The sequence below is a fragment of the Heterocephalus glaber genome, unplaced genomic scaffold (assembly GCF_053883595.1).
Source record: "Heterocephalus glaber isolate CG9 unplaced genomic scaffold, H.glaber_assembly_v1.0 deba00001481, whole genome shotgun sequence".
In the NCBI taxonomy this organism is placed as follows: Eukaryota; Metazoa; Chordata; class Mammalia; order Rodentia; family Bathyergidae; genus Heterocephalus; species Heterocephalus glaber.
The window spans coordinates 7,831,799-7,838,807 of NW_028258317.1; the positions used below are offsets into that span (position 1 = coordinate 7,831,799).

Here is a 7,009-nt window from a genome sequence, read left to right on the forward strand (position 1 = left end):
TACAGTATCTATGCAAGAAGTTAATCCTAAATTTTAAACTGTCAGTTGTGGTATATTGTCTTAGTTACTCACATGCACAGCTTTTAAGAGGTGTTATTGAGGGGCAGAGGAGAATGTAATGCTTTATACTTTCATAGGAAAATTATAAAGTAAAATCAAATCAACATAAAAAGGAGACAGGTTCTCTACAATACTATTACTGCCTGTCAAAGTCTGAACTATCTCCCATTTGCCTACCTGAAATATCAAGATTTTTATCTGTAGTTAAATGTCCATTCAGTGGAATTCTATCTATTGCACCAGTATGAAGTTATTTTCCATTCTTTAACCTTTGTAAGTGAATGGCAAAAGATTATGTTCAGAATAAAAACCTTATCAGAGCAAGTGCAAGATCCTGAGTTCCATCCCCCGTACCCAGGGGAAAAATGGAAAAAAAATCTTACCAGAAAATAAGTGCAATTTACAATCATCACAAGGGAGCATCCAAAAAGGAATTCAATTAAAACAGAAAATTGTTTCACTCATCCAATGGACCAGGCTATTCCATGAAGATGTGACTTTAAACTTATGGCATCCTTACATTGCTTCTATATACTCTATCTAGGGCCAAGATAAGTTATCTGAAGCCTTCAAGAACCCTTCAGCTACTTAGCCCAAACCCCATATTCCATTAATTGTTGAAGATCTCCAAATATTGTCTCTATATGACTATTAGAATATTGAAAGTGACTTTCATAGAATTCATAGATATATTCCTGGGAGAAGAGAGTGGGGAAAGAAAAAGTAAGTGCATTAAAATTGCACCTAGAGGCAGGGAGGGAGGGAGTGAGGTAGGGGGCAGCAGCATGGTGACCTAGCACCACCTGCCCAACTCTCCTCTCCCTGGTTGCCTCCACTGCCTCCACATTCACCGGAGTTGCTGGGCACCCTGGCCTGAGAGTGTTAGTTGGGGGCCCTCCGCCCTCCGCTCCCCCAGCTCTTCTTCCTTTTGGTGCCAAGCATTGGGCCAGCTGGAGCTCCCCTGCCCACCCCACCAACTGGCCATTGAGGACATGAAGCTGCAGTTCCCCTCTCTCCTACAGAGCAAGGATGACACCAAGGAGTGGATCTACCCTATGAGACGAGAGATGCAGGAAATTTTACCTGGATTGTTCTTAGGCCTGTATTATACTGCTATGCAAAGCAAGCTACCTATACTGCAGAAACATGGAATAACTCATACAGTTTGCATACAACAAAATATTGAAGCAAACTTTATTAAACCAAATTTCCAATAACTATTTAGATATTTGGTCTAGGATATTGCAGATAATCCAGTGGAAAGTATAATATGTTTTTCCCTATGACTAAGGAATTTATTGATGGGAGCTTACAAACTGGAGGAAAAGCTCTTGTCCATGGAAATGCAGGGATCTCCAGAAGTACTGCCTTTGTTATTGGATGCATTACGGAAAGCTTTGGGATGAAGTACAGAGATGCATTTGCTTATGTGCAAGAAAGGAGATTTTTGTATTAATCCTAATGCTGGAATTGTCCATCAACTTCAGGAATATGAAGCTATCTACCTAGCAAAATTAACAGTATAGATGATGTCACCACTCAAAATAGAAAGATCCTTATCTGTTCATTCTTGTACCACTAGCAGTTTAAAGAGAACACATGAAGAAGATGATGACTTTGGAAACATGCAAGTGGCAACTGCACAGAATGGCTGACTCAAGAGTAATGCTACAGAGAGTGTGAATTTCTATTTGAAAGAGAAAATACTAAAGATGATAAAAATGTAAACTGGTAAAAACACAAGTAGTTCCTTTTCAGTTACATATTGCTTCCAGAAATGTTTCTCTGCAACATGTTAAGAACATGTTGGACTTCTGTAGTACATGGCACTGATGGTTTTACTTTTTTTTTTTTTTCAACTTTACAGCTTTATTATAAACTAAGAATTTTGGACTTGCAAAGAGTTATTATTCCAATAATGGACTTTTCATCCTTAAAATTTATTTGAATTTATTTGTATGATATAAAGTTATTACTTTAAACAAAATGGAAGTTAGGGGGGATTTGTTTACCAATTTTGGGTAATTTATAACAAAAGAATTTCCTAGGGTTTTCTACAAATTCATTTTGTATTCTATATATTACATTTAAAAAATAATTGTATAGTTATATTTTATGATGGAATCATAAAATCACAGAAGTGCAGGAATCTGCCACTTTCTTAGTATAAAACAATAAATTAATGACCATTCTTAAAACCCTCAATCTCTTGTTAATTAGCTATCCTTATTTCCACTTAATCCAATTAATGCTTCCTTTCTATTACCTTCTCAATTCATTTATTCTTTAGGGAAAAAAAAGGTTTAATGATGAAAGAAAGATGTTTTTCTTTATAGTATAAGATGCTCAAAAACAAAGGTAGTGTTAAGATTTTCAAGTGACTTTCCTTTTTTCTTTTTTCTTTCAGAGTGTATAAATTTTGGGTTTTTTGAGACAGGGTCTTGCATATGGCCCAGGATGGCCTCCAGTTTGTGTTGCTCCTGCCCCAGGCACCCAAGAGGTGGAATGATAGGATAGAAGTACATAAATCTTAATACTGAGTTCTTGCACAGTATAGCCTCAAAATAGGACTGCCAACTTGCTTGTTTCCTGTCCTCATCTCTGAAGTTTGTCCCACTACAAAGAAGGGGCTCTCTACACGCCCCCAGCAGTCCCCCCATTTTCTGGCAGTAGCTTCCACCCATGGGGGAGGATCTGCTGTTACTTCTCTGATGAGCTCAAGGTCCTGCAGTTTCTTCCTGGAGCATCCACAGATCCCTGAAGAGCCGCACCAGCTTTTGTACAGGGAACCAGTGGACAGAAGTGTTGCTCATGTGTCCACGAACTCTGGAGCCTGAGGACACTAGCTTCTCTGGACCTCCCAGCTTTGTAGTGTAGAGAGAATCTTCCTGGAGAGTCCTTGACCTCAGCCTCTTCTCAAGGCCTCTGAAATGTCCCATATGTTGGTCATCTGGAAAGGGCTTCTGCTGACCAGTTGCTCCATAAAGGGTGGTTGGACAGGACCGTTCCCAGGGGAACATGTGTGAGATGGTGTGGCAGATGCTCCACTTGCTTTTCTTGGCTCCCTGAGAACCACTGTATCAAGGGTGTTGGGAACTGCAGTGTCAAGTGTGTCAGACCCAGCAGTGTCTTCCAGGAGCTGACACTGACACTGTACCTGAAGAAAACCAGAAGCACCAGCTGGACTCTGCTGTGACTTCAGAGGCGAAGGTTCCAGTGGGAAGCACACTCACTGCATGTGGAGACTCCCTTGGCCAAGGTTTCACCTGAGCTGGAGTCAGGGATCATGTAGGACCTGTCTGAGGAGGAGTCTCCCCACAGGAGCCTTCACTTGTTCCCACTGTCCTCCACCACTTAGCTATATCCCCAACCTTATTTTAAACAGGGACTCACTAAGTTGCCCAGCCTGGGCTCAGTCTTGGAATCCTCCCTGCCTCCGCCTCCTGGGTGCTGGTATTACAGGCTTATGCCCCTGAGCCCAGCTTCCTACTGTCTTGCAAGCTATCGGTGATGGTTTCCACTGTGGAACTCTAGAAATCAGAGACCATCAGACCCCACTGCACTGCTCTCCCTCTACAGCTCCGCCTGCTTCTCCACAGCAGCGTCACTGAAAGTCTCTGCCAAGGTCCTAGCACCACCTTCTCGGCCATAGCCCAGGCTCTCTCCTCTTTTGCTTTTTTGAAGCCAAATATTGTGTTTGTTCTCTGAGTTCTCCAGCTGTTTCTACCTTTGTTGAAATGGTTCTAAATAGACTGATAAACCAGTGCAACACCATTTTTTTCCCCAAATGAAGCCCCCAAAAGAAAAGTGCCTTGCATCACTTTAAAAAGTTAATCCTCATTGACCTCTAAACTAGTAAGGAGGCCAGTGAAAAGCTCTTAACATTTTTTGTAATTTCTTTTGTCTTTATTAGTTTAAACTGAACCTTGAAGAAACATTACTAAATTACGTGGAGTACGGAATATTTACTTCTTCATTTCATATTGTCTTGTTTCTGTGAAGTTGTTCCAGTTCAGACACTTTTCTCTGAAGATGAATTTATTGGGCAAAGTGATTTGTGCATGTCTTTTGTAAATTTTAAATTAGCATTTTAATCAGTTCTTTATGTTGAATTAATCTAAATTTTCCCCATAATTTGCATTAGCAAAGTCACTTTATAGATCTTTAGTTGTCTACGTTCTTATTTATATGTCATTAAAAAAAACAATTGCTATTTTGAATATGTGAGGGAAAGGGAATGATTTTAACTTTCATACTTGATGACCTTAGGGTAGTACAAACAGAACTCCTCTTCACCTCATTGTCCATCCTATCAAGGTGCTTCACAGATCACTCCTAATTGATGGAACAATGTCCATACCTTCCTGAATCCCGGAGACACCATGCAAGGCACCGTGGTATACATTACTGGCTTGCTTTCCTCCCTGAGCTGTAATAATATAGAAAAAGCTGTTATCTAGCATAATGGAAGAGTGAAAACTAATTTAAAATGACTGTTAATTAGGAGTTGATTTCTCTTAACCCATGTGATATTCCTGTTCTCATTTCCAGCCCTTCTCCTATTTTGCCACCCTGAAAACAGATTAACCCCATGATGGTCCATTTTGTACGGTGTGATTGGGTCATCTAGTGTTGTAGTCTAGCGGAATTCAGATTGCACTGGATATTCAAAATTCTAGTTGGTAAAGACCTAGATAACGTGGCTTTTCTGTATATAAATTATTCCTGGGTAGGTCAGCAAAACTCTCTCTTGCAGTGTAATCAACCTATGATACTTCATTCAGCAGAAACTGCTTAAAATAATTTTTATGAAAGGAAATGTGGATTTTACAATTTAGACAATTACAATCTAGGAGTTTTTAAAAGTCGGTTTGGCAAAGATACATCATTTCTAGAAGTCTGCCTATAAATGCTGTTGCAATAGCACATGCCTGTAATCCCAGCTACTCAGGAGGCTGAGACAAAAAGATTTCACGTTTAAGCCCAGCCTAGGGAATTGAGTGAAACCCTGTCTCAAAAATAAAAAGGCTGGAAATGTAGCTCAGTGTTATATAAAGGTCCTGGGTTCAATCCCCAGTACCAGGGGAAAAAATTAGTTATTGAATCTAATTTGTAGCTGTAATTTTCAATTTTTTCTAGCCAGTATCATTTTTATGTTGTCACTAAAGTGCCTGCCCAGAACTGAATACTAAAGACAGTTTCTCTTAAAAACAAGCAAAAGAGACTGCCATCATCTTGAGTATAAGAGCAGTGAATGTGGACAAAACACAAGATTATCCTTTCATAAAAGAAACACTGAAGTTTGCTTTTTCTTGGGTCTGTTCATCTACATTAAATGAACTAGTTCTTCAGTTAGCTTCTCCTATTTTTGATTTCATTCTGTGATCCTTTTATTTCCAGTTATGGTTTGTGATAATTAACTATGATAAACTTAACCAATCATGATGTTTTATTTTCTAGAGCACTTGAATAAATTGGGGAGTGAGTGACTCCCCAATTTTAACACCAAATATGTAATCTGGGTACAAAATTTAAAGTGAAATTACATAAAAACATTACTGTAATTGATGCAGTTACATCAATTGTATTACTGTCCATTTTGAAAGTATGAAATAGCCCTGAAAATATTCAAACTGGAATGGCAGTTTTCTTCTAATTTCATCTAATTGGTTCGTATTAATTTCTTATTAGATGTTTAGACAATGGTTAGCTTTATTTGTATCTACTCTGTGGTGGAAATGTTAAACTATAATAGCTTTTGCTATCAGCTCTCAACCACACAACTTGTAGAGCAGAATATTCATCCACTTTGGGGTGAGGGGAATTTGTGCTTAATCTGAGTTTAGAAATAATGTCAGAAAATATTAAGCATGTCCTTTCTGAGAAAATATTAATGTTTCTAATTGTCCTATTGCCATGGTGATTTAAGTGAATTAGAACTATTTAACCATAATCTTGAATTATAAAGTTGAGATGTATATATCAGGAACTCAACTTGATGTAAAGTAAATGAGCAGTTACCTGGTGGATTTTTTTTTAAATAATTGGTTTAATCCATAATCCTGTAACAAAACATAGCTTCACTTCAGTATTTATCTTTTTCCATTCAACAAATGTTAAAATAAGGAAATGATAAATAAAGAGTTACTTTTGTTTGTTTGTTCACTAGAAAAATAAGTTTCTAGTCTTTGAATGCTGGATTTTCTCTCTCTTTCCTATCCATGGCAGCTACAAAACAAGAAAAATCACTCAAAATATTTTACATGTTAAATACATGTTAAATGCATGTTTACATGTTAGCTCTCTTCTCAATAGAGAGTTGCCATACCTCACAGTTCAAAGTGTATTCTACAGATCATAACATTATATTGACATGTAATTGAAATTTACTATCAGCAAAAATGATTCAAGAAGAGAATAATGTACAGGGTCTATTTACCTTTGTATAGGCAATTGCTTATGCTACTCTAGTTTTAACATTTGTACTTGGGTCAATGCTTATGTATGTATAGGAATGTCACAATGCAAGGTGCTGCCAGCTCAGGCACAAAGTATTAAAATTATTTTGTGAAGACTGGTGGTTATATTAAAACTATTGTGCCATTATACCTCAAAAAAATTGTGCCTAGAGTTGGGTAATTAGCATAAGATACTTTCTATTTTGGAGAATATGTCACTGGGGATGTGCCTTTAAAGGGCCTCTCTCTCTCTCTCTCTCTCTCTCTCTCTCTCTCTCTCTGCTCCCTGGATTTCCTAGCTGCCATGAGGTAAGCAGCTTTCCACTGCCAAGCTCTTCTGGAATGATATTTCTGCCATGGAGCCTGCTGACTATAGAATTAAATCCACTGGCACCATATGCTAAAATAAACTCTTTGTCCTTTAAATTGTGTATGTCAGAACCAGAAACAGAAAAGCTAAGCAATACAATGAGATTCACTGTGACATTTCC

At 38.1% G+C, this 7,009-nt stretch overlaps 1 pseudogene; it reads left to right on the plus strand.

Moving 5' to 3' along the window:
• Positions 1-1,049: 1,049 nt before the first annotated feature.
• LOC101721472 (serine/threonine/tyrosine-interacting protein pseudogene) lies at positions 1,050-1,715 on the plus strand (annotated as a pseudogene).
• The last annotated feature ends 5,294 nt before the right edge of the window (positions 1,716-7,009 follow it).